The 24,825-nt window shown below is 48.8% G+C and overlaps 1 long non-coding RNA gene across 1 annotated transcript in view; it reads left to right on the top strand.

The window, feature by feature from the left end:
- Nucleotides 1-24,825, top strand: part of LOC122234727 — a 32,114-nt gene continuing 7,289 nt past the window's right edge. Inside the window, exons 1-2 of the long non-coding RNA XR_006212647.1 lie at nt 1-47; nt 11,515-11,657. This is a non-coding gene — a long non-coding RNA (uncharacterized LOC122234727). The remainder of the gene's footprint in view (nt 48-11,514; nt 11,658-24,825) is intronic.

Raw genomic sequence — 24,825 nt, 5'->3', positions numbered from 1 at the left:
GAGTCTGCGGATTCTTCAGGGTTGGAGGAGAGCTTAGTAATCGCCCGGTGAGAAACGTTTTATTTTATAAATGAGAAAATGCAAGTCCAGAGAGCTCGTTGGTCTTAGGACCAAAATGAAAGCCAATATCCCTGGGTCCTCAATCGTGTTGATTGTTTCCGGAGGCCAACACATGGCACCAACTCCAAGTTCCCGATTGCCTGTAAGCCAGCTGGTTAGAATACAGCTCTCTTGATCCCCATTTCGTCATTCAGCGTAACTTGTCTTACGGGGAAAGCTAGCCACAGTGAAATTACACTCTGATTTATATTTTTCAAAGACATGGGAAGCCACACAGACTTACGTTCAAATTTGGCATTGCCCCATGCTAACAGCGTGACCAGGGCAAGTGCCTAACTTCTAACGAAGCTCAGTTTCTGATCCGTAATAGAACACGACACCTTTGTCATGAGCTGCTCGTGGGAAGTCAGTGGATCGTTCATGTGGGACACCCAGCATAGTGTTGGGAATGTGCCATAGATGTAGGTTCTCTGGACTTTGTATATTCTTCTCCCACACGATCGACCACTTGCAAGGGGTAAATTTTTACTTGAGTTCCCAGCTGGCTTCCTTCTTTGCCATCAGTGTAGTTTCGAAGGCACTACCCGATAGGTCCCAGGAGAAGTAAAAGTAAGACCGAGAATACAAGATGGCCCCGCCAATGACCGTAGCAGGTAAGAATGGCCAGTAGGGGACAATCACAGGGAGCAGGAAGGAGGGGAATTGACAGGCAGAATGAGAAACTTCTGGGCAACATGAACTCATATGGTGTCTGAAGGTCGGCAGCTTACATGGAAAAAGAACAGTCACAGGAAGATGAATTTCTCTGAAGTGATGGGCTCTAGGTATGCTTTATGAGAGACATGAGACGGAGGGTTATTTGAGAAGCTATCTGCAGCGTGCCTTAGACCTTCAATGAAGACGTCTCCAGAAAAACACGTGACTCATACATGCTAGGAGTAAAGCATGACAGTCACTACTGCGTTTTTCCGAATTTACGCAAATTCGAGCCACGTGCAAAATTTTAAGACTCACATTTGGTCGGAAGCACATCAATCTGTCATCTTGAGGAGATTCACAATTTCCCAAGAGAAAATGTAATTCTTGAACTTTTTTTTCATTTGCCAGAAGGAGCTTTGAATTTTTTTTCATGCAGATTTGAATCACATTAGTAGATGCCTATGTAAAAAAAAATCAGAGGTCAGAAGTTCTTTGGCAAAAAAGTAACCGCCTTCTCCTTCTGATCCCCATTCTCAGCCACAGAAGCTAGAACTTTCGAGTCCTTCTGTATTTCTCTCGCTTCCAGATAACATGCTTATGGCAGTGTTTCATAATTTATTGTTTGTAAAGCATATATACTGACTGATAACGTAAAAGAGGAACTTACCCTACTCTCAGGGTCACGGTATTTACGCTACGTAGAATACAGCAAGAACCTCTTCAGTCCTGAATTTTTATATTTACGATTTGGATTTTTTTCCCTGCGGTGATGCTCACAGTTTTATTCTATTCTATTCTATTCTATTCTATTCTATTCTATTCTATTCTATTATTATTTTGAAAGAGAGGGCACAAGCGAGCGAAGGGCAGTGAGAGAGAGAGATGGGGAAAGAGAGAGAGAATCCCACAAGGGGCAGAGAGAGAGAAGCGGGGCTCGCCCAAAGCGGGCCTGGTGCTCATCCGACGCAGGGTTTGAACTCACCCACCGTGACATCATGACCTGAGCCTAAGTCTGATGCTTAACCGACTGAGCCATCCAGATGCCCCAATGCTTACCACTTTAAATAGTATATTTAAACTTCTGAAGCTTCTTGAATAAACATTAGCAGATGCCTGACTTCACGCCATCGAAGTGGAGTCTTTTACTCATGTTGGCCTTTTCACCGCTTCTTCTCCTTCCTGCCTCCCTGCCTCCATTCTCCCACCTGTCAGCTTAACATCACTTGTATGAGATCAAGACTGAAAACGCAATCATGGTGTTCCACAACCCAAATGAGGGCTTGTTAACTTTTCCTATAGATTCATTCTAAAACTTGAAAAAACAATTCACCCTAACGTAACTATGTGAAATTTTTAGTCTACAGAGCCATAGTGGATATCAGGATTATATTGTCTTCTTGGGAATAATACCCACTCCAGAGAAAAGATTTCTAACATGTAGATTGAGTAGAATTTCTCTCTCCTTTTTTTGAATACTCTGTTAATGACTCAGAAACATTTCCATTTTATTTTGCTTTATATTTGGATCCTGAGTTTCTTTCCCCCAATTGGAGGTCCTTCCTTCCTTCTTTCCTTCCTTCCTTCCTTCTTTCCTTCTTTGCTTCCTTCCTTCTTTCCTTCTTTCCTTCCTTCGTTCCTTCCTTCCTCTCCTTCCCCTTCCTTCCTTCCTTCCTTCCTTCCTTCCTTCCTTCCTCTTCCTTCTTTCCTTCCTTCCTTCTTCTCCTTCCTTCCTACTTTCCTTTCCTTCCTTCCCCCATCCCCCTCTCCCTCCCTCCCTCCCTCCCTCCTTCCCTCTTGTCTGCTGATAAAACAATACTGTGTCTTCCCCACGTCCTCAAAAATGCACAGTCTGTCCTCGATTCCACTTATAAAAGCACCCGGTTTCTTTACTGCAAACACACTTCCTGGATCCTCCCAAACTGCCTTTTCTATCTCAATCCAGCTGCTTCTTGGCTTCTGTCCCAGAACATCTCGCAGTTCTCCGTTCCGTTCCATAAGGACGGGCGTCGAGGGAAGGGTTAACGGCCTAGCTGTTCTGAGGACAAACAACTGTTCAGCGAAGTTCTTTGCCTCTGCTCCCTCTGTTTCTGCCCGCCTCTGTTCTCCCAGACCTCTGGTCTAGAGTCTGTCCCAAACTCTTCTCAGAAGACCAGCTTCTCCACCAGCATATCCCTTCCTCAGCCTATTCTGAGCTAAGGGCCTTTCCTTTTATCCATCAACCCACCTTTATCGGGCTTTTGTCTTCTTTCAGTGTCTTGCGATCTCTCAACCACCAATGACAGTGACCCCCTCCCCTGTTCCTTCCCTCTGTTTGAGCGGCCATTCTGCTTATTTCATTCAGATTCCTCTGGGGTTTCATGGGCAGACTTGGTGATGGTCAGTTTGTCCCCCTGGATGAGGAGAAAGCAGAAGGCTTTGGCAGGTGTGGAGCAGAAGTGAACGAGCCCGGCAGATGAGAATCGGGTAGCATCCTGCTTCTCTCATGGATTCCGAGTTCTCTTGCTGTTTCTGTCTTGTCCCCAGGCCCCCACTGGCCACTTTTCTACTCACTTGGTCACGAAGCAGGTGGAACAGGAAGGGGGAAAAACTTGGGGAACCCCGTCTTCCATGGTTGTTCTTATTCTGTCCTGTCTTCAAAGTTAACAGTCCACTGAAGACGGTGACTGATAAAAACCATGCCTGCCTTGCGAGAGTAGTTAAACATTTGTACTAATTTAGCCACTCAGAGACCCTTGAAAAAGCGGGTCTTTTTGTTGCTTTGCATGGCAATGCGTAGAGCGTGGGTTTAGAGACTATCACCCGACAACAAGCGTCAATGTATATGAAGGTCATACACAGGAGGGAGAAGGGAGAGGTGGGCGGGCTGACCAGGGCTGCTTGGCTGTGCTGACTCCTGAGAATCACACAGAAGATTTGCCTGTGGGGGAGACACCAAGAGAACCATAAGGAAGAGGTCCATAGTGAGAAATACAGGCGTCTCAGGTAGGGGTTTGTGTGGCTCCTTCGCATGAGCCTATTCAAAAACATAGGAGTCCATGCACAACAGTAAGTTCCAAGGTCCTGGGGCCACTGACTAGGTTTTGTTCTTTGGTCCCTTCCTGCCTCACTATGCCTTGTGTTCCCTCTTGACAAAGTAAGGAGGGAACATCTTACAGGGAACAGAATAATTCAGGCTTTGGACACTTGACCTTTGTTAGCTGCCTCCATCTTGGGCAACTTACATACATTCTCTGTGCCTCAGGTCCCTCCTCTGTGGCACAAGAGATAGGGAGGAAATGTTGACAAATGGGGGGCAGATGCTCACCATTAAAAATGGCAGCCGCCACTCAAGAGGCGTCTTGTTAGAGGGGCGCCTGGGCGGCTCAGTCAGCTGAGCGTCTTACTCTTCATTTTGGTTCAGGTCACAATCCCAGGGTCGTTGGATTGAGCCCCACGTCAAGCTCTGTGCTGAGCGTGGAGCCTGATTAAGATTCTCTCCCTCTTTCTCTCTCTGTCTCTGCCTCTCTTCCCCACTCATGCTCTCTCTCTCTAAAATAAATTAAATTAAAATAAAATAAAATAAAATAAAGTAAAATAAAATAAAAAATAAAACAAAATAAAATAAAAAGTAAATTAAAACATTAAAAAAAAGGATTTTGTTAGAGTAGGGGAAGAAAAATAAAGAGAAAAGAAAAATACGGTCTACATTCAAAGGGGAAAAAAAACCGCTCCGCAAGATGCTCCGCAGCTCAATTTTTAAGAGTGACCTTCTTGTCACCTCTGGCCTGCCTTTCCCCGCTGGGTTTGGGAATCCGTGAGGCCGGGTTGGCTGTAGGCAGTAGATCGGAACTTGCCCTCTGGAATTCTCTTCTTGAGCCATTAGCTAGCGTGAGACGGTCTTTGTTCAGCCATACCTTCAGGATGATGGAGTCACATCATGCCGACCGCCGGCCTTTCTGTCTCTCCCCCACGTGGCCCTCAGCCGTGGGAGGCATACAGGGGACAAAGCGTAAGGAGGCGCTCATTCAGAGAGTCCCACCCTAGTCCAGGCCCATGTGGCCCTACTGGGGTCCCCAGATCCCCTCCTCGTCAGCGCACGCAAATATGACCCAGGATACTGACGTCGAACATCAGTGTACGGCGCTCACAAACACGCAGAACTGCCTGTATTACGACCCCACCTTCCGTTTTATTTTTTTTTTAAGCTTATTTATTTGTCTTGAGACAGAGAGAGGCAGAGAGAGAGAGAGCACGCATGAGTGGAGGAGGGGCACAGAGGGAGAGAGAGAATCCCATGCTCGGAGCGGAGCCCCACGTGGGGCTCCATCCAACAGCCCTGAGATCACGACCTGAACCGAAACCGAGAACCGGACGCTCAACTGACTGAGCCACCCAGGTGCCCTCAACCTCCCGTTTTAGAGCTAGGTTTTTAACCCGGACACGTCCAGTTAGCAGGTGACTTCCTGTGACCTCACGGAGAACAAACTGCACAGCAGAGGAGGGAGGAGGGCAATGGCATTCTTGCCCGGACGCTGTGTCACGCAGAGTACCTGGAGGTTTCCTTGCGCCATTTTGTTTCCTCCTCACAAGCGGTCAGCCTGACCCTTCTGATGAGGAGCTCAGGTTTTAAGAAGTGATCCGGACCTTCGAGACCTCAGTTCACAGAGCCGGAGGCACGGATGGATGAGGAACCGGCCAGGGTCGCGAGGGCCTACCCGTGTGTTTGGTTGTGCCGGCCGGACCGATTTCCTGGGTCACATATTGGAAACTGGACCATTGAATGAGCCTGGGGAGCAGCAATTCTGGTTAGAGGGATGAGGGAAAATATCTCCCAACTTTGCCATTAAGGGACATCCGCTTTTGCAGACCGTATGGTCCAGGATGGATGGCCTCTTTCCTACAGGACCGAGGCAAGCTCTACGTGCAAATCAGACATTTGTGTGCACAACTGTGTGTGCGTGTGTGTGAGAGAGAGAGAGAGAGAGGGAGGGAGGGAGGGAGGGACGGAGAGGTGAGTCATTAAAGAAGCAGTTCAGCTAAATAAAGGATCTCATTATGTGAGCTATTTTTATTCCTCGAATGTCTGCCTTCCTCTCCCCCCCTCCTTGAGGTTCCTACTGAAATCTGACAATCAGGGTTGAACTTCACTGTCAGCTTCCATTAGGCAAATCAAGCAGGAAAAAAGGGAGCGTGCGTCTGGCCTTGGCGGGGAGCTGAGTCAGCAGTGATAATCTGCTCGAGCTGGTGGGGGCCAGCTACCAAAGGCTTTAATTAGTCAGCCGAGGTGTCGTCGCCACCCCCCGCCCGCCCCCCTTCCTGTCCCCTCACCCACCAGGCTCTGAGATGAGTCCCTTCCCCTGCCTTCTCTGCCTCTAATTCCTGGGAACGCAGCTGGAACGGCGCATACCCAGGGCCGGGCCCCTTGAGCACGCTGCCCCTGTCAAGGGCATTTCCTCCCTGTCGAACTGATGCGCCCCGATGCACCTGCCCTGGCCGTCTCGCCCCCTCCCTCTCTTGGCTCACCCACTGTGAGCAAGCCTGGACCCCTCCTGGGAAAATGAGGCCAAAGCCTCATCGATTTCTTTCCCAGAGGACTCAAAAGCACCCCATCTCCCTCCCTGACCCAGCCTCCCTCTCGCCTTTATCACGCATGCAGCCATTCATTCAAAACAAGATCACCCTATGGGCTCAGGCTGGGTGGATTGGGAGAGGAGGTCTCTTGATCTAAAAAGAGATGTTCAATGTAAAGGGGACAGAGGGACACAGGACAGGTGGCTGTGGTCTAGAAAAATTAATTAGAGCAAATGGACCACAGCCAGCCAAAGTACAGGACGGAAGATATTATGCACAATAAGGTTAAGAGCTCTGGGAGCTCCAGGAGTTCAGAGGATGACCCATTTCTAGAAAAGAATGCTTTAGGGAGTGTCCTTGGAGCTGGGTTTTAAAGGTTGAATATGGTATAGGGACGCTGGGGTGGCGTCTGACTCTTCTTTTAAAAAATATTTTTCAATGTTTACTTAAAGACAGAGTATAAGCGGGGTAGGGGCAGAGGGAGAGGGAGACACAGAATCTGAAGCAGGTTCTGTGCTGTCAGCACAGAGCCCGATGCGGGGCTCGAACTTACGGACCGCGAGATCATGACCTGAGCTGAAGTTGGACGCTCAACCGACCGAGCCACCCAGGTGCCCCAAGTGTACTTACTCTTGATCTTGGCTCAGGTGGTTCATGAGTTCAAGCCCCGCATCGGGCCCTGCGATGACAGTGAGGAGCGTGCTTGGGATTCTGTCTCTCCCTCTCTCTGCCCCTTCCCCTCTAGCACTCTCTCTCAAAAAATAAATAAATAAGCTTTTAAAAACAAAGTTTGAGTAAGATATAATCAAGTAAGAGAGGGGACCTGCTGGTCTCCAGTGAGTGGGGGTCCCTCGGGCATCATCTGAGAGGGCCCCCCACTCCATCCTGCTCCTCGGGACTCAGTCCTGCCTCCTGTTCTGTGGACTGCTGGACGCTGCCATCATGGCTCTCATCTCCCCACCCTTGCCCACACTGGGTCACATGATGGCTGCTACCACCACGGAGGCTAAACTGATGTCACTTCCGCATGCTTCTGGCAGCTTCTCCATGCCAACTGTCCACACTGGGGTTGAGTACGGCCCTCTCTATGGGGTTGAGTACGGGCCTCTCTACGGGGTTGAGTACGGGCCTCTCTACGGGGTTGAGTATGGCCTCTCTGTGGGGTTGAGTATGGCCTCTCTGTGGGGTTGAGTATGGCCTCTCTGTGGAGTGGAGTATGGCCTCTCTGTGGGGTTGAGTATGGCCTCTCTGTGGAGTGGAGTGTGGCCTCTCTGTGGAGTGGAGCGTGGCCTCTCTGTGGGGTTGAGCGTGGCCTCTCTGTGGGGTTGAGCGTGGCCTCTCTGTGGGGTTGAGCGTGGCCTCTCTGTGGGGTTGAGCGTGGCCTCTCTGTGGGGTTGAGCGTGGCCTCTCTGTGGGGTTGAGCGTGGCCTCTCTGTGGGGTTGAGCGTGGCCTCTCTGTGGGGTTGAGCGTGGCCTCTCTGTGCGGTTGAGCGTGGCCTCTCTGTGCGGTTGAGCGTGGCCTCTCTGTGGGGTTGAGCGTGGCCTCTCTGTGCGGTTGAGCGTGGCCTCTCTGTGGGGTTGAGCGTGGCCTCTCTGTGGGGTTGAGCGTGGCCTCTCTGTGGGGTTGCGCGTGGCCTCTCTGTGGGGTTGAGTGTGGCCTCTCTGTGGGGTTGAGTGTGACCATGGCTAGGCCATGTCTCCTTTTAGCCATTGGCCCTTGATGGTTCTGTTTACTCAGTTTCTTGGAATACCAAGGTTTCCAGAGTCTGGCAGTCACTCTCTTTAGGATCTTGGATGGATTCCCTTAAGATGAGGCTCAAAGATGGTCAGTGTGTCACCAGCTTAAATGCTTCTACCTCGCTACCAACAACCGTCCATGCGGCTCTGTGCCCCATACCTAGTACCTTTATTATGTGGTCCAGTGGAGCAAGGGGGCCAGGGTGCTGCTCCCCAGTGGGTTTGGGAATCTCAGTCTTGGGCGATCATCATCCCGTGTACTTTCCTCACATTGAGTCGATGACACCATCAGACAAATAGCACCTTTGGTAGCCGGTTGCTTTGTCGGCCACTCTGGTTCTCACCATACGCCCTGCTCAGGGCTCCTGTCTCTGTATTTAACTGAATCTAACTGAGCTAGAGGGTGACTCAATTCATCAGAGACCCATTCAGAGGCTGGATTCTCTTACTCCTCGTATGCTTTCTGGAAAACACACACACACATGCACCCACACGTGCACGTAAAACAAGGCTGCTGTGTCCCCCTCTTGGCAATAGTCAGATTTTCAAAGGCAACAGTCATTGCTTTCCAGCTCTGCCTCCTCAATCCCAAGCCACTCATTCCAATTCCTGCCGGGTGAAGTCATGAGCCCGTGCGCGCAGGTGGGAGGGTGGGGTACCTCCACGCCCCTCCGTTCTTCCAGATCTCTTCCCTACGGGGCCACGTTGCTGGCTTGTTCTCTGCGGGGCTCAGTCCCTGTCTCCAGAAGCTGGGGATACTGACCTAGCCCTGCAGTTCTTGTAGTCGCCAGCATTGAGATATGATATCATGGAGAGTTCCGGAAACCCAAAGCTCTAACACCCGTGAGGCTTTGGTGTCCCATTATACACTTGGCACTCTTCCGGAGGGAGGGCTCCTCCAAGAGATTTCGACCTCAGGAAACCAGGACCGTGCCTTTGAGTGGATTTTGACCCCGAGTTCGCCCTGTCACTAGCAATGCAGAGGGGAGAGCCCGGCCTTGGGCAGAACGCCATCCATGCTGCTGGCATCGATGTCCCTGTCCGTAAACTCGGGACAAGGGGACCACCTTCCAGGGCGCTTCGTGAGGCGCTTCAAGGAAGAGCTGTGTGAACACGCCTGGCACAGAGCAATAGAGTGACTGCCAGGCTGTACTGGAGAATGAGCTCCGTTCTCAGCAGCCCAACGACGAAGGGGAGGGAGAGGACAAAACCCCACATACAGCCCTGCCCGTGCTCCCCGAGTGACCGCTGAACCCAGGGCGCCAATCAGGCGAGCAAGGCTCTGGTAGATCTTTCGTCTCAAATAAGAGGCTGAGACGTAAGGATGCCGTTATCACGCGCTGTTTCATGGGTAAATATAACAGATCTCGATGAGCGTGTCTCGGAGGAGGACGCCCCAGCAGCACAGGCAGTATAGACGAGGCAGTAGAAGCGGGTCGCTCGACGCAGCCGCCTGCACCTGGGCCGAGGCGGCCAGACATTCCCATTTGCTTTCCCTGCACGAGCCCAGATTTGGGCCGCCCCGGGCAAGCGTGCAGGGCCGGGGACAGAGGGGCTGGACGGGCTAGTGGGAGCCAGGGACGGTTGTACCCTGCCGTCCCATCCTCTGCTCTGGCTGCACAAAATGAGGGTGCATTACGGAGGCCCGCTGAGCCTTTGATTTCCCCCAGCGGCCAGCCCGACGGCCACTTTCCTGGAAATGGAGTGTAGGTTTCAACTGCTGGCAGAGGGGAGAAGGGTTCCACGTTCGCCGGGCACCATGCCGCCGGTGGTCTGTCCCTTTCTCCCCTACCCTGTCCCCAGTTTCCCCAGCAGCCCCTTCAAAGGCTGCCCACCTCCCTCCGCAGGAAACTGGCCGGGATCCGAAGCCTTCCAGTTAGAGATACTGCGTCTCGCAGCACCTCGGTGGAAGAAAGCAGTCAGGGGGGAGGCTGTGTATTTGTCCCACAATACACCTGCTCTCCATCCTTCCTCCCCTTCCCTCTCTCCCTTCCTCCCCTCCCCTTTTTCTTGTTGCAAAATGAAACAAAACAAAAACAAAACCCAACAAAATCAGAAGACTTTTTCCCCCCCTCTACCAACAAAGCGATCTCAAGAAAGCGACTCTTCTGGAATTAAAACGTGCGGAGGAAGCACCCGGGGGATCTTGGTGAAATGCAGATTCAGATTCAGTGCCTCTGGGGTCTGACCTCAGCTTCTCTGGCTCTTGCAAGCGCTCAGGTAACGCCGATGTTGCGTGAACCACCCGGTCCATGGACCAAACTTTGGAGCGGCAAGTGTCTAATGGCCGACACATCGGCTCACACCCCCTCTCGAAACCTGAGGTGGCTCCCTGTTGCCTATGCAGTAAACTCGAGACTCTGGAAATCACACAGGAACTTTCAGCTTCTGGTCATTCATCCATTCATTCCTTCAGTTCATCAGCAAATGTTCGTCAAGTGCTTCCTAATGGCTAGAGCCCTACTGTTCCTTTCCAGATGCATCTCTTACCAGCCCTTTCCATGGCAGCTCGGAGCCTGGAAGCTGCTTCGGATTCTGTGTCTCCCTCTCTCTCTCTCTCTCTCTCTCTCTCTCTGCCCCTCCTCCGCCCACACTCTGTCTCAGTTAGTTTTGTGACATCAACTTTTACTTTGGAAAAGTTGCAGATTTACAGAAAAGTTATAAAGATAGCACCAGAGCATTCCCAAGTTTTCCTATGTCCTCTAGAACTGTCACCCTATATTAGGATGGTACCTTGGTGGGAAGCCTGGGTGGCTCAGTCAGTTAAGCGACTGACTCTTGGTTTCAGCTCATGTCATTATCCCACGGATCGTGAGATCGAGCCCCACGTCGGGCTCTGCACTGGCAGCACAGAGCCTGCTTGGGATTCTCTCCCTTCCTCTCTCTCTGCCCCTCCCTGTGCTCTCTCTTTCTCTCTCAAAATAAATAAACTTAAAAAAAAAAGGATGCTACTTTGTCCTAATTCATGAATGAATATTGCTATGTCGTGATGCCTTAAATTCTACACTTTATTCAGATTTCCTTACTTTTTTTTTCATTTCTTTAACATTTATTCATTCCTGAGAGTAAGAGAGACAGAGCATGAGCAGGGGAAGGGCAGAGAGAGAGGGAGACACAGAATCCGAAGCAGGCTCCAGGCTCGGAGCTGTCAGCCCAGAGCCCGACGCGGGGCTCGAACTCACGGGCTGTGAGATCATGACCTGAGCCGAAGTCAGACGCTCAACCGACTGAGCCACCCAGGCGCCCCAAGATTTCCTTACTTTTTGCTTAACGCCCTTTTCTTTCTTTGTTGCTTCAGGATCCCATCGTAATGATCAACCTTGATCACCTGTAGTTGACTATTTGACGTCTTGGAGTCATGAGTCCGAATCCTTACCGCGCCTACCACCCCTGGGGGGTTGCAGGGGTCACATTTCACCCCTTCCAACCACAGATCCCAACATCCGTGCTTTGCTTCCTGCCCCACAGGGAACGTCCGTGACTGAAAACTTGCCACCGCTCCAGAAGGAAGACTCTTGTCGGCGATTCCCTCTCACTCCGGCTCTGACCGACCCTGGTGCCTCCTCTTGTGGCCCCTGTGTGACGTGACATCCCCCCTCCTCTTGGGAATGGTAAGTGGTAAACTCTTCTCTCGAGGCAGTCGTCTCCGTGTCTGTCGTCTTACCATACCTGATTAGAGCAAACCCCAGGTACGTTTCAAAATGATTGGTGTGGCCAGCTGGGTGGCTCGGTGACGGACCGTGATGACGTGCCTCTCCACTGCTCTTGGCTTACTAATCGAATTCAAAGAATGGCATTCATGGCCTGGAAAGGCACCATGGGCTGTTGACCTGCTTACCCTTAGCTGCCACTGCCTTCTGCTCAGCTCTACCTTGGTTTGCTGCCCTAAGTAATTGTGGGACCTGAAGGAGAAATCCCTACATAGCTTAGGGTAGCCGTGTCTGGACGACAGTCCCCAGTCTACATACCCCACGGACGCTTAAGATGTGTCTAGTGTCTGGGCAAAGGGCGCAGGGGACACCAAGGGTAATTGGCTAACTTACAAGGCTAAGGCTGGAAAGGCTTCCTAAAGGTTAAGGGGGGTGAATGTGACCTACATTCTGAGCAGCACCTGGGCCCCCTCATGGAAATTCTAGAGGCTGGGCTTTGTGTCTACTCTTTTTCAAACTGTCTTAGGTTAGCGTCTCCCCTCCCCATCCTCCTTATTGGGGTTGCCTCACACATCTGTAATTTAGAGGGCTTTGGGGGTCACATTCTGTGTTCCATCCTGGGATCCCCCGAATTCCTACCTGACTCCTTTTATTTGCCCACGTGAAGCTTCGCCCTTTGTGTTGTAAAGCTCTACGGCTTTTAACCGATATCGAGCGCGTGTCATGTATCTGCCATCACAGGATCACACAGATTGCTTTGGCCACCTTCCAAAACCCCACGTGCCTCCTCTCTTCAGCCCCCACTCCCTTCCCCGAATCCCGTGGCAACCACTGATCTGTCTGCAATCTCTATAGTTTGGTCTATTCTAGAACATCATAGGGAGGGCATCGTTCATATGTAGCCCTTTCAGACTGGCTTCTTTCACCTAGCAATGTGTGTTTAAGATGCATCCGTGCCTTTTTGTGGCTTGCCCATTTGCTCCTGTTTATCGTTGCGTAGTATTTTCCTGTATAGACATACCACAGTTTATTTATTCACCTGTAGAAGAGCATCGCGGCTGCCTCCAGTTTTTAGTGATTACAAATAAAGCTGCCACGAACATTTGCATGTCGGTTTTTGCGTGCATGTAAGTCTTCCAATTACTTGTGTATCAGACTTAATTTTACCCAATGAACATTTAGCGGGGAAGGGGTCAACATTTAAACAATTTCCTTGGAGCTGCTCTTAGGGGGTTGTGTAAGTGAACAGAATCCCAAATCACCTCGTCGCCACATCCCCCCCAAGAGTGAAATGATAGATCCAACAGTTGTCCCAGGAGGGAGAACTAAGTTACATACGTTATGTGGGAGAGCTTGGTCTTGAAGGCCGAGGTGAACACTACAGTTTAATTCAACAATCACCTGTTTTTGATTTGTTTTGTTTTGTTTTGTTTTCCAGATAAGGGGAGGGGGAGAGAGAGAGAGAGAGAGAGAGAGAGAGAGAGAGAGAGAGAATCTTAAGCAGGCTCTACGCCCAGTGCCGAGCCTGACGTGGGGCTCAATCCCACAACCTTCGGACCATGACCTGAGCGGAAATCAAGAGTCAGACGCCCAACTGGCTGAGCCACCCAGGCGCCCCTCCCCTGGTTATTTTGAAAGCAGCTGCTTAACAAGTAGATTTGAGGGGAGGTGAAATCTAGCACTTGTCTAAAAGCAGTGGTTTCCAGCTACACAATCTGGTTTGGAAATTGGCAGCTGACTTCAGCCATTTTCAAATAATACGGCTCCTTGCCGCCTGTCTGATTTCCTCTGCAGCCGGGCTTCTCCGCGTCCTGTGAATACAGTCCTCCCTTCCGAGTATTCATCCACCTGCTATGTATGCTCTTCTCCTCTTCCCTCACAAATCCAAATCTGACCGAATCCTTTGGGATTCGGTCCCTCCCCCCCACTTTCGGTCATCAAATCATCTTAGGCGGTCTTATTTCCAACGTTTCCACTTTACCTCCCGCCGAGGTTGGCCCTTCTGTCGAATAATTAATGGAATACTTAAGCACGTATTCAGAATCCACTCTATCCCCGACTTTTTGCTCGGCTTTAGTTGATGGGGAATGTTTTCCAAAGGGGCTTGTGCTCACTTTCACTCTTCACCCCTGTTACCTTGCCCTTTAATCTTCTTCTCCAATGAAATAATAGGATATGCCCACGGGTAAGGATGTCTTTTTCTCCTGCATCCTTAAAAATACCCCTAACGGGAATGGGTGCATTACGATAATGGCTACCGTTGACGGAGAGCTTACAAGGCGTTGACGTCGTTCTCAGTGCTTTGCTGATGGCCGTCTGGAGATGTCTTCATATCCTCTGGGGACTGGCTCCACAGGTTAGGAGCCTAAGGCAGACACAATTAGGTAGTTTGGCCCAGCCATTAAATGGCATGACCAGGATTGGAGCCGCAGGAGGAGGACACAGGGCATTTGCTGGCCCCCATTCCCACCCCCACCTGCACATACACAAACTGCTTTAACCACTATGCCCTCCCGTCTCTCTGGTAAGCAAGTGCTCAAAGACTTGATGCTTTTTTAATTTACACTTCTTCATGGAATGAGCCAGGCACCAGCCCCCTTGTGACTTGCACCCAACAACTCAAGAAAATAACATGCTCGAGAGACTGAGAAGACAAGCCACAGGCTGGGAGAAAATACTGGCAAAAGACACAACCGCGAAGAGCCTGGTACCCAAAATATACCAAGAACGCTGACAGGCCAACGGTAAAGAAACAGCTCAATTAAAAAATAGGCTAGGGGCACCCGGGTGGCTCGGTCGGTTGAGTGGCTGACTTCAGGGCAGGTCACGATCTCACAGTTGGTGAGTTCGAGCCCCGCGTCGGGCTCACTGCTGTCAGCTCAGAACCCGCTTCGGATCCTCTGTCCCCCTCTCTCTCTGCCCCTCTCCCGCTCATGCTCTCGCTGTAAAAAAAAAAAAAATGAATAAACATTAAAAAAAAAAGTAGGCCAAAGACCTTAACAGACAGCTCACCAATGAAGATCCACATACGGCAAATGCACATATGGAAATATGCTCCACGTCATATGCCGTCAGGAAGATGCAAGTCAAAACAGCTATCAGAAAGCCCCGCTCATCTATAAGAAGGGCCAAAATCCAACGCAACAACAACACCAAATGCTGGTGAGCATTGGAGAACGACGGGAACTCTCGTTCGCTGCTGGTGGGAACGCAAAAGGGAGCAGCCACTTTGGAAGACAGGCTGACAGTTTCTTTGAGCACATAATCTAACCATCGCACTCCGGTTTTTGAAAGGAGTTGAAAACCGTGTCCGCACAAGAGCCAGAACACGGGTGTTTATAGCCGCGGTACCCATAATCGTCAAAACTCGGACGCAACTAAGATGTCCTTCGGCAAGTGAATGGATAAACAAAACTGGCACATCCAGACGATGGAATATTATTCTGCGCTAAAAAGAAATGAGCTATCGAGCCGTGACAAGTCACGGAGGAAACTTAAATGCGTGTTACTGAGGGCCTTGTGTAAGGACTTTTGTGGCAGCCTTTTGAAAGGACTACATGCTTTATGATTTCAACCATACGACAGTCTCGAGAAGGCAAACCTGCAGAGACAGGAAAACGATCGTTGGATGCCAGGGGTAGGAGGGGAGGATGGGATGAATACACAGAGCGCGGAGGGCAGTGAAATTTTTTTCCCCGATACTCTAACAGTGGATAGCCGTCTTTTATTCTTTTGTCAACCCCCCCCCCCAGATTGTGCAACCCCAGGAGTGAACCCTAAAGGAAACTGTGGACTTTGGGCGACTGTGACGTGTCCACGTAGGCTTGTCAATTGCAACAAACGTAACGCTCCGGAGGTGGATGTTGGTAAATGGGGGAGGCTGTGCATGTGTGGGGACGGGGGGGGGGGGGGGTGGGAATTCTCTTACCTTCCTCTTAATTTTGCTGTAACCCTAAAACAGCTCTAAAACAGCCTCTTAAAAAATAAACAAGGTATCCATTGGATTTCAAAGTCTCCCCCCAATGGGTCCTGCCTCCTCTCTTTGAGATGTGCTTGACTCTAGCACAGATGGGTGGGTGTCCCACTTTACCGTGCCCCCGGAAGGATTTTTTCTGCAGCTTTGGGGTAATTCTCAAGCCTTTCTTAGAACTTTCCCCCAGAGAATATTCCATGTCCGGGATGCCGGAGTGGGCGGACACGCATGCCTTTATTTATCGATTCAAACATGCCCGATTTATTTAAGTTGTAGGGACTGTCCTGTGGCCTCGGGGAATGTGAGTAATTTTCAGAGGCCGTGTCGAAACCAAATCCAACTGACAAATGTATCTTTAAGTAACAACTTACAGATCTTATAGCCAAGGAAGGCTGCCCTGAACAGAGATGGCTGTACATCTATTATTCTAAGTATCCTTTGTCCTGACACAATTTTTCCCTAAAGCCTTTGAAATGTTAAATTTCTGGCAGGCAGGCCCACGTGAATTCCAACAACTGGCTTGATGGATTTTTTTTTTTTTTCAGTTTTTTCCGTGAATCATGTCACATGCCAGAAATACCCTGTGACAAGCAGGCCGCCGGTATGGTGAGCCTTGCTAAGCCAGTTAGCACGAATCCCAGACTCTGAGGATAGCGTGAGGTCTAGCTTGATGTGGGACAGCCAAGGTTAGGCGGTGGGAGAGTGTAGTATGAGGGTATTGATAGGGGGTGGGGTGGGGTTATTGTGTTCTTGCGCTCAGAGGTGCCTACCTGTGGTACAAAAATATCTTTCGGAGCCTATGTAGGGAACAAGCCAGAAGAGCTGATGGTTATATCAGAAGTGCTGTCCGGTTGTGGGCCGTCACAGTGCGGAGCTCAGCAAGGTCGTCAAGGGATTCTCCTGGCATTCACAGTTGAACCTCTCTCCTAGCAGGCCACAAGGGAAAATCAGGAACGGAGGTCAAAGACGTCACGATGGGGATGAGGTAGGGAGGCCATCAGCCTTCTTAATCTTGTCCAGAGCTGACACCAGGTTAGGGAGGGCTGGTCTAATTCCAGAAGCCAGCCAACCAGAGTGGAGGTCTGTCTGTCTACACAGGCATTGTTCCAGCACGGATCCTGCAGGTGGAACGGAAGGGGAGGGCCTCAGCATCCAGAGGAGCAGCCAGAACTGGCAGAAATAAGCCACTGCTTTGGTTTCAAGGAGGTTTCAACTCATGCTCTCATGGACGGAAAGGCATATGACAGAGATCTCTTGGAAATTCGTCTCTTAGTAGTCGGCATCTGAAGATTCACACCGAGAACTGGTATTCCCAGAAGATCAGAGGCTTCTTTGTGAGATTAGTTATTGGGATTTCCCAAAGCCCACGTGTGAGCTGGGCTCAGTAAGGGCTGTTCCCCTGTTCTGAATAGTGTGGCATAGAAGGAGGCCACCACCTGGCCTCCAGTGCCCACTAGACAGTAAGAGCCAATGACTGCCGTGTCTACCCTCAGCTTTGCCCCCCCTTCTTCACCCAACATGGCGGGGGGGAGCTTTTCCCAAGTGGCGGTACCAGACTACTCTCCCACTAGCAGACTAGGAAAATTCTAGTGGTCCAAGTTCTCACCAATGTGTGGCGTTGCCAGTTTTTATCCTTGACTTTAACCATGCTCATTTTGTGTGTTTGTAATGGTATCTTATCGTTCTAATAGCAAAACCTTGGGTTGAGAGCGTAATTCATTCCGGAAACATGCTTCTAGTCCAAAGCACCGTATTACCAAGCGAATTTCGAGAATCGTTGGCTCGGTGGCGATCACGTGATGCTTGGTGTCACATCCTACTCATACCCCAAGACATCACTCGTTTATTAAGCTAAAATTTATTAGAGAATTTTGACACTCACAGAACAAGTTACTCACACGCCAGGGTTTTTAACTGCATACATCTCCCCGTCAACCAGTAATGTTGAGCCACTTTTCATTTCTTTACTGGCCATTTGGGCATCTTCTTTTATAAAGTACCGTATCCAGACTTTTGCAATGGCAGTTGGTAGGGCATGCGACTCTTGATCGTGGGGTCGTGAGTCTGAGCCGCACGTTAGGCCTCGAGATTACTTTTTTAAAAATTAACATTTGTATAAAAAAAAGAATTTTGCAATATCCCATTTGTTATATATCAGGCAACAAATGCGTGTGGTACTCCAGCGATCTGGTTTGGGTCGAACCTTGGGCCCGAAACCAAGTGTATTCTTTAAGGGAGATACAATCGACATACAACATTATATAAGTTTAAGATATACAAAGTATTGATTTGATACATTGATATGTTGTGATTTGATGACCATAATAGCTTTGGCCAGCTCCTCTAATGCATCACATAATTATAATTTCCTTTTTTGTGGTGAGAACACTTGGGATCTAGTGGCTTAGCAACCTTGAAGCGTATAGTACAGTACTGTTGACTGTTATCACTATTTGCTGTGCATTAGATTTCTAGAACTTACTCATCTTCCCGGTGCAAGCCTCTCCCCTGTAATGACACATCCCCAGCTGTCCTCACCACTGGTAACCACCCTTCTTCTCTCTTTCTCTACGAGATTTGGATTTTGCAGATTGAGAACTAGCATACAAAAAATTCAGTTTTCTGACATACTTACCCTTTCCAGTATTCTTTTCTTAACACTTTGCTGCATAATTGTGCTTCTATATGGACCCATTTAATACCTGCTTGCACAACTCTTTCCAGAAAAAAATTTCTTTAGTGAACATTTGCTGGGTACAAATTTTGTCAACCTTTGCTTGACTGAAAATGTCTTTATATCACATTTCCTATGAAAGAATATTCTCATTGAGTATATGATTCTTGGGTTAGAAATAATTTTGGGCGGAACTTTGGTAGGCACATTTTATCCTTTTCTGACTCACATAATTTCTGTAGGAAAATATATCTCTTACACTTTTAAAAATAATAATTATCGTTGTTGTTGTGCCTTTGTAGACAATGTGTCTTTTTTTTTTTGATGACTTCTTTCTAGAGTTTCTATATGGCTTTCAAAATTTTTATTATGATGTGCCTTTGTAGGACATTCTCTGTATTTAAGCGTTTTGAATGTGTGACTTTGTATACTTTATCAGTTTGGGGAATTTTTCAGCCCATGTCCTGCAAATAGTATTTCTGTCTCATTCCAGCTTTTCCTCCTTCTAGGAATCTAATTCTAAGTATGTTAGCCTCCTGACTATGCCTAGATGTCCTACATGTTCTATTCTAGAATTTTCCTTGTTATTTCTCTGTGCCCATTCTATATGTATGTATATATGTGTGTATATATATATATATATATATATATACATGTATGTATTTTTAAATTTCCATTTATTATTGAGAGAGAGACAGAGAGACAGAGCATGAGCATGAGAGGGAGAGAGAGAGAGGGAGACACAGAATCCAAAGCAGGCTCCGGGCTCTGAGCTGTCAGCACAGAGCCCAACATGGGGCTCGAACTCACAAACCGGGAGATCATGACCTGAGCCAAAGTCGGATGTTTAACCGACTGAGCCACCCAGGTGCCCCAATCACTCTGAATATTTTTGTGTAAGCTACTTTCCAGTGTATGAATCCCTTTCTCTGCTATGTCTAAGCTACTATTAAGCCATTAATTTTTCATTTAGCCATTACTATTATTTTTTGGTTCTGGGATTTCCATTTGGTTATTTTTATAGTCACTAATTCTTTGTTGAAATTTTCCACCTTAGCTAGTTTCTTAAACATCTTAATCATGGTTAAAGTTAATATGTGTATCACCTGCACGTCTGTTTCTTTCTTCTGTTTTACTTTTTCTCTTGGCTTTTGGGTACTTACCCCCAACTCCTGGCATACAGGGTGATTTTTTATTGAATGCCAGACATTTTGTATGAAAAGTGGTTGGGTAATGGATAATTTCATGTTCTTCCAGAGAAGACTTAAAGCTTTTCTGGCTCTTAGGTACATTCGTCATCTAATAAGGGGCTGAAATGATTGAGCACCAGATTTAAGGTTCCCCAGGGGCTTGTCTATTTTTTGGTCCATCCTTACTCCTGGCACATAGCCTGCATAGCCTGTTATGGGTCTCAGTTAAACTCACCCATGAGTGCTTAACCAACTTCTTGGCTCTTTCTGAAGTTCAATTTTGTTTCCTTAGCACCACAAGATGGCTAAAAGCTCTGATTATAGATTTTTCCCCCCACATTGCTATATTATGCTTTGCTTATCAGGTTTTTGTCCAGCTCAGCTATGGGTTCAGCAAATGCCATGAGGTAAAAAGTGGCATAGAATGTCTCTGCAGGCTCATTTCTCCAGGATCTTGATTTCTCAAATCCTGGAAGCCTTTGAAACCCTGAACTCTCATTTCTATCCTATCCCCATGATAGTTCTGAAAGCTGTAGTCTGACACTGTCTCTGATGGCCATCTAGGCTTTAGGCTGGGACTCAACCAATGACCGGAGGCAGGGAAGGCACTGCTCACATGGCTTCCCAAGACTTGGTTGCCTTGGTTACGCCTTGATGACGTCAAAACGACTTTTAAAATTTTCTTGTTTCTGTATTTCATCAAGAATTCGTCGTGGCTTTCAATGAGATGACAGTTCTAAGAGAAGATGCCCGTTATCACTAGAAGCAGAAGCCGTCGATGATTTAGATTTCAGCCACCAGAAATGAGGATGGGAAATAACTCTGTAGTGTGGAGAGTAGCTTAAGTTATAAGTAGTGGTATCCCGGCCAATACGTAACAAGAGGCTCTCATTTGCGGTGTTTGCCCATTGCGATGGTATAGGCACTCTAGTATGGGAAATTTCAGGCCACCAACCTGACGTCCCTTTATACAGGGTTGGAAAAGACGTGCACAAGTGAGTACTGGTAGCTGGTGTGACCGGGCTCTCGCATATAGGGCACTTTTCTTCATTGAGTCCAACGGCCCGCTGTTGGCAACCCAACTACACTGGGCCCCCTCCATCCATGAAGGCCAGCAATTCATCCTTACAGGGCTATGTATCTAGACCAGCAGTGAGTTTTGTGTATTTGTTTTCTCCCCACAGAGCCTACACATGCCTGATCCGTACCTATAGAATCCCATACAACATAGCCTTCAGCCAAGGGCCCACCTGATAGTACCATTTGAGCATGGGCATATCGTCCACCGCGGTCAAGTGATAACACTACGCCATCCAGAAATAAATGGCCCCCCCAAATGCTTACGTAGCCTTCTAAATGTACAGCTGAACTACCATCTTGAAGGCAATACCTTGAAAGTATAGAATGACCTCCTTCAAGGTGCAGCATATACTTTAAATCAGAGACCTTTATCTGATACTGTGCCCATTATAGGAAGACCCCATATAGGGTCTTGGAACAGTGGGGTGAAGGCAGGTTCATCCCTAATTATCATCACAACCAATGAGCCCTACCCCCCCACCCCCACCTCGGGAGACTTTGTATTTTCTATTCCTGAAATCCTGGGTTCCATTGGTTGGACCCCAAAGGGGATATACTTACTAGAAGACACAACAGGGTCCCATCAAACTACAAGCTATAAGTGCTTCCAAGACACTTTGGACTCCTTGTGTCCAAGCATCAGCAGAGAAGTCAGGGAGTTACCAGCTTGGCTGCAGGTGAAAAGAGGGGTCTCTAACTTGGCACCAGAAATGGTCTGGAGTCCACATTGTATGGCTGATGAAAGATAACTCCCTGAGATGCAGCCTCCTGGACGGAGCTCAGCACACAAGGAGATTATCAGGGAGTGCTCTCGGAAAAGAGGGAGCAGGGAGTGCCAGTGGAAAGGAAGGAGAGCAGCAATGTTGGGCAGAAGGAGACGTTGAAACTTTGATGCAGTCTTCGCAGAAACCTCGCCCAGCCTCTGGGGATTTCTCAAGAGGGCATGACCCTTCAGAGCTGCCCCAAGTTGGGGTGAGAAGACTCAGCTTTCACTCCCCCATGCCCATCCGTTACTGGATGTGGGTCGTTCCAGGAAGCGGCTGGAGGCTAGGGCTCTCTGCTGTTAAAGCCATACCCAGAGGTAGCTGAGAGCTGCTGACGGTCTACGGACAGCACTCCCAGCAGCGGGGTCAAGAAGTACTCTATTCGGGGATTGCAACATCCACTACAGATCTAAAACTCAGAGGAGACCCGAGAAAGTGGAGGGTCACTTCCTTCTCTGGATTCAAGAGGGACAGTGTTGTATTTAGTTACCAGAACTGGTTCCCTAGGAAGGGTCCAGGGTGATGTCCATAGGATCCTGGATGATCTTGAGAGCCTTGTTGAAGCAGAATGTCAATCATCTCCTGAGAGTGGAGACTGGGACACAAGTGGGACATTGCCGCCTTGGGGACAACAGGCAGGGCTTCACATTGCACCCATAGCATCCTGATGACCCCCTAAACCAACCCACCCATTGTACAGATGAGGACACTTGAGCTCAAAGAAGTTGGATGAGTTGTCTCATCCAACATACGGCTGATCCCTGTAGGTCAAGAACCAGCATCAAAACTCCCCGCTCGCTCCGGGGCTCTCCTGCTCTCTACAACACCAGGGAACCTCTATGCTGTCCCATCCACCATTTTTACCTTGCAATCCAGAAGCCCAGAGTTTTAATACAAATCGCACTGACTCACACGGAAGCTGGTGAGTCATACGTCGTACAGCCCCTAATGAGTGTGAACCAATTAAAGTATTATGTTGAAATAATTTATGGGCTGTGTCAAGGCAAAAAAATGAGAAATTCGATTTGCTTACAGCACTATTGATTAGCATGCCGTATCATCACTCGGAATGCCATTCAGGATGGGGTTCAAGGAATCCTGAGATGAGAGAGAGAGACACACACACACGGTGCACAGAACGTCTCTATTTGTGAGCCAAGTAAACCATATCACCAACCCCAGCTGCCTCGGTCACCCCTCCCTGTTCCCCCAGCACTACAGCACTGACAGATCTAAATACGAAGAAGAAAAATGTCTCCGGCAGGCTGTTATTTTGCTGCCTGAATTGTGTCAGGGAAGTGTAAATATAATCACATTTTATCCGCCAATCTGAAATGGATTTCAGAGGAAGGGATCACAATGTTAGGAGAAATCTTTTTCGTTGGAGCACGCTTTGATTGAAAATAACTCCCTTGTTACCATCAGTAATGTGTTCAAGGTAGAAAAAAGCAGTGCAGTTCATGACAGAATTACTAGGCAATTCAATCAAACCCCCATGCCTTGCTTTTCAGGTTATAAGGGAGACAGGTAAGCCCAAGATTTGCCTCAAGAGTACATTGATCGTTCTGAAAATCTTCACGGAAACATCTGTATCTCCAGTGGTTATACTGACGACCACTGCGGAAACACTGGCTTCTCCCAATGCGGCCATTCAGTCTGTTGGCTTGGCCAGTCCTGTGCCCATTCAGCAGACTCTGAATTCCAGGGCTGCGTGAACGGGCCCCTCTTGTTCCCCCTGAGACGCTAACACACTGCATTTATAACCTGATCATTAATCACTCGGCTCTTACTTTTTTATCGAATGAATATATATATATACACACACATGATTGCCAACGAGACCTTCTTTTCAACATTGGGTAGTCAGGAGGGGTGGAAATAACTCGATCCCCAAACAGAGGCAGCTGATATTTTTGACTGTGGAGCCTTGAGTGTGTGTGTGTGTGTGTGTGTGTGTATACATACATATGCATATGTCCATTTAACTTTTAAAATATTTAGGGGCACCTGGGTAGCTCAGTCGGTTAAGCAGCCGACTTCGGCTCGGGTCATGATCTCGCGGTTCGTGGGTTTGAGCCCCGCGTCAGGCTCTGTGCTGACAGCTCGGAGCCCGGAGCCTGCTTCGGATTCTGTGTCTCCCTCTCTCTCTGCCCCTCCCGGGCTCATGCTCTGTCTGTCTGTCTCTCTCTCTCTCTCCCTCTCTCTCTCTCAAAAATAAATAAGGATTAAAATTTTTTTTAATAAAATAAAATATTTAAAATCAGCCCTACGCACACCCACAGCCTCCCATGCCTTCTCTGTTGCTATGGCTCTTCGAGCATATAAACTAACCCCCCCCCCCCGCAGCCCCCCGCTCCCAGAGAATAAGCACCCCTTGAAGGATGATAAAATGCATGAAGGACCTTTCAGACTGTCCTTGCGGCAGCCGGCTCCCAGAGATCAAGCAGTGTGTTCCAGACCACTCCCTGTTGTCACGGCACATGTAATGTTGCTTGAATTACTTGCAGGGAAAAGCAGCAAAGATCACCTTAGGCGTCTGCCAACAATGTGACTTGACATTTTAAGCGGGTCTCCCCTTACTTTTGCTTTTTTCCCCTGAGAAATATCCACAGGACACCTTCTCGAAATCGTCAAGGCACAGATGTAGCCCTAGTCCTCCCCCCACTCAGGCATTAGACCAGAAGGAAAACCAGGAGTATTCACCCCCGTCGCGTTCTCGGATAAAATTACTGATCTAATTTTAGAACTAGGCCAGGCTTTGAGGCTTGCCCTCCATTCGAGGTCCAACGCGCGAATTTTCCAGGCTCTCTTGGACGGGGGCGTTTAACCCAATTTGATCTCCAGTCCCTGCATCAGGAGCCGATTCTCTGCCGCTGGGAGAACCACACTGCCCGCCCTGCAGTCTCTCCACACTTTGAGAAGGATTCTTTTTGATGTCAGTGGGAGCTCCATTTCCAAAAAAGAAGCAGTGACACAGGCACCTGCGTCTAGAAACGGAGAGCCAGGGACACTGTCTCAGAAAATCTCTTTCCAAAATCGCCAGCCGGTAACACCCACCGTGTCCAGGGCCGTGCCTATCACATCGTACCCACGGCGCTGGGAGGGGATTGGCGAGGCGACGTTCTCTTATCACGAGAGAAGTAAGGTTGGGATATTCAGTCTATTTTAAGGCAAAGCCTCTTTCAACAAAGAACAATGAGCAAAACCATCACTTGAGGCCGGGTTGATTTTTCTACGATCTCAGCTACTACTCTGATGAAAAAAAGGACAACTCCCCGAAGCACACAGCCATGTATGTGGTCCATCCGTAGGAGAGAGTGAGTTGGAATCTCAAACATCTTCTCTCCCACCCTGGGCCATCCCCTCGGCCCAAACCACTCTTCTCCCCCCACTGTCAACACGGCCCTCCGTGAACCACTGCTTGTCCTTGACAAGGTCATTGTTAAGC

This window comes from Panthera tigris, chromosome E3, assembly GCF_018350195.1.
Source record: "Panthera tigris isolate Pti1 chromosome E3, P.tigris_Pti1_mat1.1, whole genome shotgun sequence".
Taxonomy (NCBI): Eukaryota; Metazoa; Chordata; class Mammalia; order Carnivora; family Felidae; genus Panthera; species Panthera tigris.
The sequence above is the reverse complement of the archived record's forward strand: the minus strand, read 5'-3'. Positions and strand labels throughout refer to the sequence as shown.